The 12,679-nt window shown below is 45.9% G+C and overlaps 1 pseudogene; it reads left to right on the top strand.

Annotated features, from left to right (window-relative positions):
- The first annotated feature begins 736 nt into the window (after positions 1 to 736).
- Positions 737 to 1,345, top strand: LOC101703984 (enhancer of rudimentary homolog pseudogene; annotated as a pseudogene).
- The last annotated feature ends 11,334 nt before the right edge of the window (positions 1,346 to 12,679 follow it).

The raw sequence follows: 12,679 nt of genomic DNA, 5'->3' as shown, positions 1-12,679 counted from the left end.
GAATCCAATTCTGATGAACCCTAAGCCACCATTTTGGAACAACTTCCCTAGGCCACCACCATTCTGGAATATGGTTCTCTGGGGCTTCCTTCTTAAAGAAAAGTCCTTCACTTTTGCAATTTTGAGGCTGCAAAGGGTGGAGTCCTGCAGCTTCCTGTGATGTCCACAGGCCATCTTTTCTATTCTCCTGTTCCTTCTCAGCAATCAAGATCTGCTCTGCTCTGTCTTTGCAGTCCATAGCTTTTTTTTTGGTACTGGGGATTGAATTCGGGACCTTGCACTTCCGAAGCAGGCAGCGAAACCATGAGCTAAATCCCCGGCCCTGCAGTCCACAGCTTTACTATTTCAGTCCATAATCAGCTGGCTCCAAGACAGGGAAGACAAACAGGCATGGCAGAGCAGAAACAACATGGCACACACAAGGCAGCAAAGGTAACAAGAGGGCATGATTACCTTTTAATGAAGCACTGGAGCTGTCAGTTTGTGGCAACAGAATTCAGAAGAGTGGTTCCTGTGGGGAGGCAGTGGGACCTTTTTGGGCTGTTGGAAACATTCTCTGTCTTGGTAGCGGATGCCTGGGCATTATGCAAAATATATCAAAATTTATCCAGTATATGCTTCATTCTCAGGTCCTAAAAATAAAATTTAAAAGATCGGGGGAACGTTGTGGCTGAGCTTGTGTGTGGCTTGTGGAGTCAGTGGTGGCTGCAACAAAAAGAGTTTGGGGTGATTGTCTCACACTATTTTGCTGGTGCCAAGAGGCCAGAAGGCAGAACTTACGCTGACTATGAGTCTGTCAATGAATGCATGGAAGGGGTTTGTAAAATGTATGAAGAACATCTGAAGAGAATGAACCCCAACAGCCCCTCTATCACATGTGATATCGATCAGTTGTTTGATTTTATTGATCTGACAGACCTCAGTTGCCTTGTTTACTGAGCTGATACCCAGACTTACCAGCCTTATAACAAAGACTACGTTAAAGAGAAGATCTGCGTGCTCCTTTGTCGGTGGGCCCAACAGGCTGAAAAATAATGGTGTTGGAAGCATTAGGGGCTGGGAGTGGGCTTGGAACACAGGTGTGTGCAGTGTGCTGTAGTGGGAGTTTTGTATCATGGTAATCCTGTTTTCCATTTTGTTACATTCTGGCCAGGATTGAATGTATTAGATGAAATGTGAGATGTGAGGATCTTTTCAATCTGAAACCTCCATTGGCCCCTTTTTCTTTTTTTTTTACTTAAACATTTTTATGATGATTTGGATGGAAGTTGTTCTTTGTCAGTGTTGGTTCCAGTCCTTCAGATTGTTTATATCTGCTTTATAACATTCACTGTACTAAGCTTTTGAAGATGGGGTGGGGAATGATAACACAGTTTAGTTATGTCCTCAAAAAAAGTCTTAGAAATAAATAAATGTTCTTTAGTTAAAAAAAAGATTGTTCAACAGTAAACTCAAGATTTGTGTACTTTATTATATGTAAATTATATTGGTGAAAAATGCCAGAGGATTTTCTAGCATTTCTAGAAAGGAATGATTTCTCCCAGCTACAGGGGAGAAAAGGTCCTTGACTCTCCTGTGGTGGCTAAGTGACAGAGGACCTAAACAAAGCATTTAAACTTCCCTTAATGGAGTCAGGCATCTTCAGTAAGTGGTTTTGGAGATTATTTGCTATCTTTTTACAATGTAAAAAAAACCTTGGGAATTATATAATTGCAAAAGTCATGGTCAGGGAGGTAATTATCAAGTGTAACGTGAGTGTTCTATTTTGGGGCCTTATTGCTAGCTCTTCTGGCCCTTCATTCCTTCTAGCTAATGTGACTGGGAGTTGTTTTGGTGGTTCTCTTTTGTTGGAGGTGGCTGTATGATGGAAGGCAATGGATGGGGGCATGCAGCAAGGAATGATAAATCACATTTCTGCTTCGCTTTCCTGTTTGCAAAGCACCTGAGTACGCAGCATCTCACTTGATAGCAATGCAGGAGGGAGGCAGGGGCATCAGTCATGGTAATTGATGGCAAGCAACAGAAACTGATTCTGGGAAGCTTAAGCAGAGAAAGAATGTACCAGGAGGTTGTCAGCTCACGGAATCAAAAGGAAAACTGGAGAAGTAGGACAGAAAGCAGACAGGAATCAAGGAAGGCTTATTTAAGTCCTTGTACTGCAGGGTGTCTTTGTTTCTCTAGCATAATGATTTTACTGCTAAGTGTGAGAACGATCCAGACTGTGTGTGTGTGTGTGTGTGTGTGTGTGTATGCAACACTAGGGTTTGAGCCAAGGGCCTTGTGCATATTAGGCAAATGCTCTGCCACTGAGCCACATCCACAACTGATTTTTTTTTTTTTGGTACCGGGGATCAAACTTGGGTCCTTGTGCTTGCGCAGCAGGCGGCGAAACCACTGAGCCAAATCCCCGGCCCCATCCACAACTGATTTTAAAGAAAGGCAGCATGGACTTTCATGGTGGAAAGCAGTTTGGGTGGTGGAGGAATGCGATTTCAGGAAGGATTCTCTGCCTGAGCAAAGGCAGGAAAATAGGAAAGGCTGGCAAAGGTGTGGCTGGGACACAATCTGCAAAAGAGCAGTGAGAAAAAAAGCTGAAAAGTCAGGGATTCCTCTGTTGTGGTAGAGCCTGGATGATTTTTTTCCTTTTTCTTTTTTTTTTTTTGGTACTGGGGATTGAAATTGGGTCCCTGTGCTTTCAAGGCAGGCACCAGAATCACTGAGCTAAATCCCCAGCCCGAGCCTGGATGATTTTTGAATCCTGGTGATTTCTGTGGGGAGGGTAAGACCATTGTGATGCCCCACACCATGTCTAGACTGCCAGCAAATAGTCACCACCAAGTGGTGGTGCATGCTTGTAATCCCAGCACTCTGGGAGGCAGGAGGATTGCAAGTTCTAGCCCAGCCTGGGAAATTTAGCACTTTTGTGAGACCCTGTCTCAAAAAATAAAAAAAGCCTGGGGAATGCAGCTCAGTACAAAGGCCCTAGGTTCAATCCCTAGTACTGGGGGGAAAAAAGAGGGGAAGACCACCAGATACAGCTTCTCAATTCTGCCCTTCAGAACTGACAGCCAAAATAAACCTCTTTTCATTAAAATGCACCCAGTCTGTGGCATTGTGTTATTGGCAACAGAAAATGGACTAATACAGATGGTGAAAACACTATTTTTGAAAGCTGCCTATAGAGATGGATTTTTTTTTTTTGGTACTGGGGATCGAACTTGGGTCCTTGTGTTTGCACAGCAGGCAGCAAAACCGCTGAGCTAAATCCCCGGCCCGAGATGGATTTTATGTTATGTATATTGGACTAAAAAATAAAAGTTTCCTGGAAGCATTTTCTGTACATGGGGGGACTGGCTTTTTGGGGACCTTCTGGTTAGGAAACCCAGTCCAGGAATGAACATGGTGGGTACTGAAGGGGCAGAAGTACTTGGGATGGCGAGCCAAAGTGCCCTTCCAGGGAGAGAGGTGGAGAAGCTACAGTGGATTTTGCCGCCACTGTTGTAGATGTTGTTCTCATTCTCTCTCCAAGAAGACCCAGCACACGGGTGTGGGGCACAGTTTGTCCGAGGTGAAATGGGTAGGGACAGAGGGGCCTTCTCAGCAGAGGGGGCCTGGTGAAGTAATGGTGCTGGGAGGCTGAGGGGCCTTTGGATGTCCACATTTAGGTTTTCCTGTAGGATGGAATTTTAAGTTTTCACTTATGGAATCACGAGGTCTTCTTGACTCATCCAAGTTGTGAGTGAGACTGGAAGTGGCCTTGAGTGGAATTAGCCACAGCCAGTGCTGTCTGAAACAAGGTGGAGGAATGGCGGCCCAGTCTAATAGCCAGGAGTGGCCTGGAAGAAACAACAACAGCTGTTCAGTTATGTGCAGACAAGACATGAGACTGTGGTTCAGTGGTTAAGCTGTGAGGTTTTTGGGTGCTGTTTTTATTTTAGTGCTGGAGATTGAACCCAGGGCTGCATGCATGCTTGAAGAGTGCTCCACCACTGGGCTGCACTCCCAGCCCCACGCTGTGGATTTTGGAGTCTGACGGTTTAGTTTTGATGCCAGGGTCTACCTTACAAGTGCTGTGACCTTTAGCAAGTTAATTAACCTCCCTGAGCAGCAATTTCACTGTTATGTGAACATAACAGTCTCTACTACATAAATCTGCCATGAGGATTAATGAGACACTCTATGTGTATCACTTAGGGTAGTGTCTGTCACATAAAATCCAGCTCGCTCCCAGGAAATTGTTTGGTGAGCTAAAAATGGTAGTGGAGAGCTAGGGATGTAGCTCAGTGCTAGAAGTGCTTGTCCTGCGTGCATGAGCCTCTGGGTTTGATCCTCAGCACTACCCCGTAGCCCTCCAAAAAAGTTTTAAAGAGTCAAATTCAAATTCATATAGTACAAACTAATCAGCACCCCTAATATTATTGTTGCTAATTTTAAGTAGCTCATCTCCAAGAACCATTGGAAAATTGGCAAGAAGTCTGGACTCCCTGCAGCCACTCAGTATGATAGATTGAATTCTTGGGTTCCCATACTGAAGGGAAGGGGAAGCCAGGAAGAGAAGAAAATGGAAGATTCTCATGCTGTGATCACCAATTCTGATCGTCTCAACAATAATTTCTCTTACGTGGACCATTTATAAAATACACTTGCATTTAACTCTAGGTTCTTGTGACCTTCACTTACCTTTCAACCTCTCTGTCAGGCAGGTTTGATGGGGACCTGGTGTGGAGGAGGAAGTGGTCCTGCAGGCAGGTGAGGGGGACCTCACTGGGGTCAGGCTGGAGCCCCCAGGAGGGAGGCCCTGCTTTCTCCTGAGGCCTCAGCCCTCTCTGACCTCAGGGCAGCAGGCAGTGAGGGCTGGGGCTTCAGGAGGATGCTGGAGGCTGCAGAGGGAGGAGGCCTTCTCTGGAAGCCTGGCTGGGATGGAGCTCTGAGGGGAAGACAGGGAGCTGCCCACGGTCTCTTACCCCACTGCCCCTAAGGCAAGAGGAAGGTGGCTGGGGTCTACCCGGCTAAGACCTGAGGGAGCTCTCAGGAGGGACGGGCAGGATTACACTGGCTTCTCCCACTTGCTGAGGAGCCAGTCTGTGAGTCTCCTTGAGAGCTTGCTTTCCATTTTCACAGCAGCTTGACTGGTGGAGTGAGTCATGTTTCCCCATGCAGGGAGGAAAGGCCCAGCCTCTCACACTCAACCCTGTCCCAGTTCCCCCTGGCAGGAGGGACCTGTCACTTTCCACCGAACTGATAGAAGATGGAGATTTTTTTTTTTAATAGAAATAACTTTGTTGGATTTTTTTCCTGCTTATTGTAAAAGACTTAGTCCCACAAAGATAGTTTAAAAAGTAAACAAAATTACATGTCATTCTATTACTCACCCTATTAGTGGTATAGTGTCCAACTTTCTAGATTCTACAGCCTTTTTCCCCCTTCCCTTTCATTCCCCTTTCCTTCTCTCTTTCTTTCTCTCTTTTCCCTTTTATTTTTTTGGTTTGTGGTACTGGGAATCAAATCCAGGCCCTTGCCGCTCAAATGCATCCCCAGACCTCTTTTATGTGTTAATTTGAGACAGGGTCTCACTAATTTGTCCAGGCTGGTCTTGAACTTTCAGCCTTTCTGCCTCAGCCTCCCACAGTACTGATATCACAGATGTGCTCCACATGCAAGCACTTTACACGCTCGAGTGCCTGCACTTGTACCTGGCATCATCATAAGACGCTCCTGTCTGGCATTGTCACAAAGCAGATCTTTGGACGGGGATGTTCACTACTTGTGTGACTGGAAGCGACTGAAAGGAGATAGCCTTGCTTAGGCTGCCTCCCACAGGTTTAAAGAAGCTAACAGCAAGGCGTGGGCTCTGGTGCAGAGATCTGGCCCTAACTAAGCCCCTTATCAAATCATTACCTACTCTTTCTCTTTGTGCTTTCTACTCTCCAGCCAAACTGCACTACTTCCTGTTCCCAGTATAGAACCAGCAGTGACTTTCCTCCTCCATGTTTTCCCTGCACGTGGAACACACCTGTTCCTCTTCTATATTTTGTCTGTTCATTTAACAATTTTTTTTTCCAGTGCTGGAGATCAAACCCAGGGCCTTGTGTATGGTAGGTAAGTGTTCCACCACTGAGTTATATCCCCAACCCTCAAATATTTCTTAAGTACCTACAAGGGGACAGCACTATCCTTGCACTGAGGATACAGTGATGAACAATACAGATAACGTTCTTAGCCGAGCGTGGTGATGTACATCTATAATTGCAGCAGGCAAAAGGCTGAGGCAGGAGGATCACCATGAATTTGAGGCCAGGCTGGGCTACACAGTGAGTTCAACGCCATCCTGAACTACATAGCAAGACTATATCTCAGAAAAAAGTAGGGGAGAGAGAAATAGTTCTACATGTTCTAGTATTGGGAAAACAGACAGAACTCAAGCCAGTAATTGAACAAGATAATTTCAGGTGGTAACAAGCGCTGGGAAGAAAACCAGGAAGTAATGACAGGTTGCAAACAGGTTGACGTGAAAGAGGGTGGAGGTGGAGGTGGCATGTAATTTACATTGGAGTTCAGGACTGCTAAATGGCGGTTCCAATACCCTGGCTTGTGACTGGCACCAGAACATTAGCTATTCGATAAGCACATGTGGAGCACCTGCTGTTAGGGTGAACAAACATTCCAGTTTTGCAGGGCCTGAGAGAAGAGCCCCAATCAAACCAAGATCATTGGTTACCCTTTCTCCGGTGTTCCAGGCTGAATGTGAGACCGAGAACACGGGGCCTGTGGGTGGTCAGTGCCATCCATCCCTGTGGCTGTGAAGAGAGCAGAAAGAGCGGTGTGGAGGGGAGACCGAAAGCACAGAGCAAGTCCTACAGATGCTATTCTTGGTCCTAGAGTCAGTCTATATCTCTGACTGAATTCTCAGACAGCCTTGCTCCCTTTTAATGAATCAACTTTGCTTGAACTAGCTCCCTGGGTTTTCTTTTTCTTTTTTTTTTTTTAGCTCCCTGGGTTTTCATTACTTGCAACCACAGAGTCCTAATAAATGTGGACAATGTTCATACCATAAATAACTTTGTGCCTTCCCCGAGGTGTCTGCTGTCGGGGGAACAGCCCTAGCCTGGGAAGGAAGTGTCCTGCCTACTTGGCTATGTCCCCAGGAAAGCCTTCCCCAAGCGTTTGACTCAATGAATGGTCTCTGTCTCACTGCCCAACAGCTTTCACAGCCTCTCTGGTTACACTCCCTTGTGTCTTATATGTCACCTTCCAGAGCGTGCAGCCTCATGTATGAGTCACTGCACTGCTCCCATAGCATCTAACGTGTCCTTTTTATAGAGAGCTTATTACAATTATTACAAGCATATATGGGGCTTTCCACACCGCTGGGGGTGTGAATATTCTTACTGGGTAGTAAAGCCTCTCACACCATGGGTGCTGCAGTGCATAAAGCATTTCAAGTTCATTACTCGATGGGCATCTGATTCTTCAGAATTTGGATTTTAGTAACCATAATAGCAGCTGGTATCTATTTTGTTAATATTTTATGTGCTAGGTGTGGGGGAAAACATCCCTGAGGCTCAGAGCTAGTGATCTGGCCAAGATCTCTGACTTTATATGACACAGAGCTGACCGCTGAATCTTATTTTCAGGCTGCACAGCCGTGTTCTTGGCCCCTATGGGATGGTAGAGCAGAGTGCAGACTGCTCAGTCCTTCTGCCAGGACCCCTGTGGTCTGATTTGTGTCCCCTGAACTGGGCTTGGGTCTTTCCTGGCTCCCTTGAAGAGGGCAGGTCGCTGGTCACTTGCTGTGCCAGCCTGGCAAAGTCCGGTGAACTGGGCTCCCTGGAGTCGTTGCTGTTGCCATGGCACCTTCCTGGGCCCCTCGCGGTGGAAACCTGGGGGTGAGCTGTTTTGAAACACACAGGGGGAAAATTCTCCCACTGATGTGGGCAACTAGCAAACAGACAGCCTGTCCTCAAAAGGTTTCTCAGTGCCTTGCAGGTGGGTCCCAGGGCCATGGAGTACAGCATCTCTACTTTGCAGGTGAAGAAACTGAGGCCCAGAGCACTTAGTGATTCACAAAGAGATTTTGTGCCCTGGTAGGGTTGGGGTGGGGTCACTGTAGTCAGAGAGATCTGGGTTCCAAACCAGCCCCTGTGTGTGTCATGTGACAGGGGACATGACCTGAACTGGCCCGAGCCGAGGATTCCTTATTTGTAACCTCCTTCCCTCAGAGTTCCCTGAAGGATGAGAGGAAACCATCTCACCAGGAGAAGTGTCTCACCAAGTGCCTGGTGTGTAGGGAGCACAGTTGTCCCACCCTTCCTGGGAGGTGTGAGAGGGGTCCAGGGGATGCAGGCTCCAGTCTTGACTGTGCTGGGGGACTTGTCCTTTCATCACTAGGGATCTCACATCTTGTTCAGTAAACTCAAGGGGAGATGATACCTGAGCTTTCTTTCCAGTTCGACAGTTCTGTGCTTTTGATGCCAAAATGCAAAACCACTGCCCATCACTACCAGGATGGCCCTGGGACCCTGCCAGAGGCCAGCACCCAAGCCTGGGGTCCCTGCAGGGAGAAGGAGAGATGACTCTGAGGGCTGGGGGTCGGCACTAGGTCTGGCTCGGTGGTGTCCGCCAGGGGTCCCAGTGCCTGTCCCTGCTCTGTGGAGAGAGTTAGAGGGACAGGGAAGGATTATCTTGGGAAGGAGCTTGGGACTTGCCAGGGGGAGGAGCCAACTGACAGAGTCAACCAAGAGCAATTATTGGTACCCTTAGCAGCCCAGTGTGGAGATGAGGCTGGGCCGATTGGATGCTCCAGACAGTCACAGGGAGGATAAAGGAGGAGAGACAGCTGGGAAGGCATCAGGATGCTAGGGAGGGAGTGGGGAGGAGGGGTTGGCATGGCAGGAAGCTGAGCAGAGAAGAAAGAACAGAGAAAGGGAAGGAAAGAACTGATTTTCACCAAGGAAAATGACAGCTTGATAGAAAATCCGGGAGCCACATGGAGGCTTTCAAAGTGTGTTGACTTCTGCCACCTCCACTGTTTGCTCACCACCCCTGCGAGTGCTCCTGGGAGCAGCCTTTGGAAGGTCTCCTCCCCACTTGGCCACACCAATGACCCTGACTGCTGGGCCTGTCCTCTGGTCCCCCTCACCTTCTGCCACAGCACTAATGCCTCTGGGTGGCACTGGGCTGGGGAACCCTGAGCTTGTCCCGCCCTCCCCTCCTGGCCACTGTCCCCCACTGCTGTTGCTTCCTCATCCACCAAGTCCTTTCCAATCCCTGCCCCATCACCTTCCACTCCAAACATGTACTGCAATTTGGAGCAAGAGAATTAGGTCCAGGCAGAAGCCAGCGTACTACAAAGGACATGTACTCAACATTGGTTTAAATCCAGAGTGGATTGGTATGGAGTGGGCTTACTTTGACCCACAAGATCAAGAGAAGAGGATTGCTGTAAGGGTGGTTATTTTTTTTTTTTTGTAAGGGTGGTTTTTGTTAGTAACATTAGACTTGCTTTGAAGCTCAGGTGAGAGTTCATTGAATGTGTCAGGCACTGTAACAAGCTCTATATCTGCATTGCCTCATTTATCTCCCTCATAACTATAAAATCAGCAGTATTAGCATTATTTCTTAACAGGCGAGGAAACTGAGGCTTAGAAAACTTGAGATACTTGTCCAAGGTTATTACTTGCATATGAGAAACCTAGTGTTTGAACCCAAAGTTCATATAAATCTTAATCATAGAATTCCACCTCCCAGTCCCTAAAGACATATTCCCACCACTTATTCCTGTGCCATCTTTCTTGGGATGTTATCTACACTCTACTGCATTCTTTGAAAATGGTTTTAGCTGCAAGTAACAGAAAATATGACAGGAAGGGGCTTCCACAAGAGACGCTGGAGTGGGTAAATTAGAGATGCTATACCTAGAGTTCAAGTAAAGGTGATCTTCCCCAGCAGTATCACCACACCCAAGCTTGCCCTGTTTCTCTACTCTCTCCCTTACTATTGGTTTTTCATTGTCATGCTTATTGCTGCACGGGTGCAAGATGCCTTCTATAGCTTCAAGTGTCATACCAGGATCCCGAAGGGCAAGAATAAACAGTACTCTCATGATGTATTTCTCTAATGGCTAGAGAGATTGAACATTTTTTCATGTATTTATTGGCCATTTGTACTTCTTCCTTTGTGAAGTGTCTATTCATTTCACTTGCTAGTTTTGATTGATTCTTTTATTGGGGGGGGTCTAATTATTTTGAGTTCTTTGTATATTCTAGACATTAGCCCTCTGTCTGAAGAACACTCGACAATTTTTTCTCCATTTTGTAGGTTGTTATTTCACTCTGTTGTTTCTCTTGCTGTACAGAAGAATTTTATTTTTTATTGTGCAGAAGCTTCTTAAATGGACATGGCCCCATTTGTTGATTCTTGGTGCTATTTCCTATGTAACTGAGGTTCTGTTCAGAAAGTCCTGGCCCATCCCTATGACTTTAAGAGTTTTTCCTATTTTATCTTCCAGCAGGTTAAGTGTCTCTGTTTTAACATTTAGTTCTTTGATCTATTTTGATTTTAGTTTAGTGCATGGTGAGAAATAGGGGTCTAGATTAAATCTTCTGCATGTGGATAGCCACTTTCCTCAGCACCATTTGTTAAAGACGCTGTTTTCCTATGTTTTTGGTCCCTTTGTCAAAGATCAAATAGCTTACTGTGCATGTGTTATTTTTGCATCCTCTATTCTGTTCCACTGTTCCACATGTCTGGTTTTTTTTTGCCAGTACCTTGCTGCTTTTATTTGTTTGTTTTGTTTTGTTTTGGTACCGGGGATCGAACTCGGGTCCTTGTGCTTGTGCAGCAGGCGGAGAAACCACTGAGCTAGATCCCCGGCCCAACTTTGCTGCTTTTATCACTGTAGCTTTGTAGTATAAGTTCAAGAGTGGGATTGTGATGCCTACTGCTTTGCTCTTGTTGCCTAGAGTTGCTTTAGCTATTCTGGGTGTCTACTAGTTCCATATGAATTTTAGGATTGTTTTCTCTGGTTCTGTAAGGAACGCTACTGGTATTATTATTGTTAGGATTTTATTGTATATCAGTTTTGGAAGTGTGGCCATTTTGACAATATCAGTTTTGCCTATCCAGGGACAGAAGATATCTTTCCATTTTCTGATGTTCTCTTCGATCTCCTTTTGCAGAGTATTGTAGTTTTTGTTGTAGTGTATTTTCACTTCCTTGGTTAGGTTAATTCCTAAGTATTTGATTTTTCCTAATGTCGTTGTGAATGGTACTGTTTTCCTAATATTTTTATTTTAATCAATTATTAATTATTTTTTTAAATTAATTAAATAAAATTGATTTAAAATAATTAATTTTCACCATAGTGAGGATTGAACCCAGGGTCTTCACACTGAGCCACACCCCTACCCATTATATATAGGGGTTTTTTTGGTACTGGAATTGAACTCAGGACCTTGTGTTTACAAGGCAGATGGCAGAACCACTGAGCTAAATCCCTGGCCCCTATAGTTTTTGTTTTTTGTTTTTGGTACCGGGTATTGAACTCGGAGCCTTCCGCTTGCAAGGCAGGCGGTGGAACCACTGAGCTAAATCCCCGGCCCTAGTTTTTTTTTTTGACAAGATCTTGCTAAACTGCCTGAAACTGGGCTTGAACTTGCAATCCTCCTGCTTCAGCCTTCCCAGTAGATGGGATAACAGGCAAGTGCCACTATGCCCAGTGGGCTTTGATTCTTATCCTGAAAGAAATTCTGCTAGATTTCTCTTTATACTTTATTAGTCACATATCTACTCCTGTACTAATTACTCTTGTATAAGATGTATATTATGATGGCTCCTGCCTCACAAATCACCCCAAAACCTACTGGCTTGAGATGACTCCCATTGATTATTGCTGTGAGTCTGTGGGAGCTGAATAGAACACTGGTCTGTTATTTTGGCCAATCTGGGTTGGGCTTACTGGCATGCCTGTGATCAGCTGTTGGCTCTGCTGGGGCTTGGCCTGTCTCAATGGCTTTTTTTTTTTTCCATTTTTATTTAAAGCTGTGTATTTCTTTCTTTCTTTTTCTTTTTTTTGGTACTGGGAATCAATCAGGACCTTGCACTTGCCAGGCGGGTGCAGCGCCACTGAACTAAATCCCGTGTCTCAATGGCTTTATTGCTCACATGTTGGGTGGCTGCTAGCTGGGATGTTGGGTTGATGGTGTCTCTCATCCAGCAGCTTAGCCCAAGATTGTTTCCATGGTGGCAGCAGGGTTCTTAGGGACCGAATGAAGAATGCAAGGCCTCAGGCCCATTTCTGAACTAGCACACTGCCATCTTCCATCCCATTCCATTGGGCAAAGCAAGTCACAGTCTGGCCTAGGAACAAAGAAGGAGAGACTCCACCCCTTGATAGGAGGGGTAACAAAGTGACATGGTGAAGCACACAGATAGGAATGAAGAATAAATTTTCATGATTTATTTATACCAGTTCATCTCCAGAGTCAAGGGGTGGTCTTCCTTTCCCCAAACCAAGGGAACACCCTGTCCCACAATTGGGGGGATACAGTTGTAGGGAGTGAGGGGGTGCTCTGGGGTCTGGATATGGTTTTAGAATGTCCCCAAAGCTCATGTGTTGGAAGATTGGTCCCCAGGGTAGTGGCACTGGGAGGTGGTATGGAACCTTGAAGAGGTAGGGCCC

This window comes from Heterocephalus glaber, unplaced genomic scaffold (assembly GCF_053883595.1).
Source record: "Heterocephalus glaber isolate CG9 unplaced genomic scaffold, H.glaber_assembly_v1.0 deba00001452, whole genome shotgun sequence".
NCBI classification, from domain to species: domain Eukaryota; kingdom Metazoa; phylum Chordata; class Mammalia; order Rodentia; family Bathyergidae; genus Heterocephalus; species Heterocephalus glaber.
The sequence above is the reverse complement of the archived record's forward strand: the minus strand, read 5'-3'. Positions and strand labels throughout refer to the sequence as shown.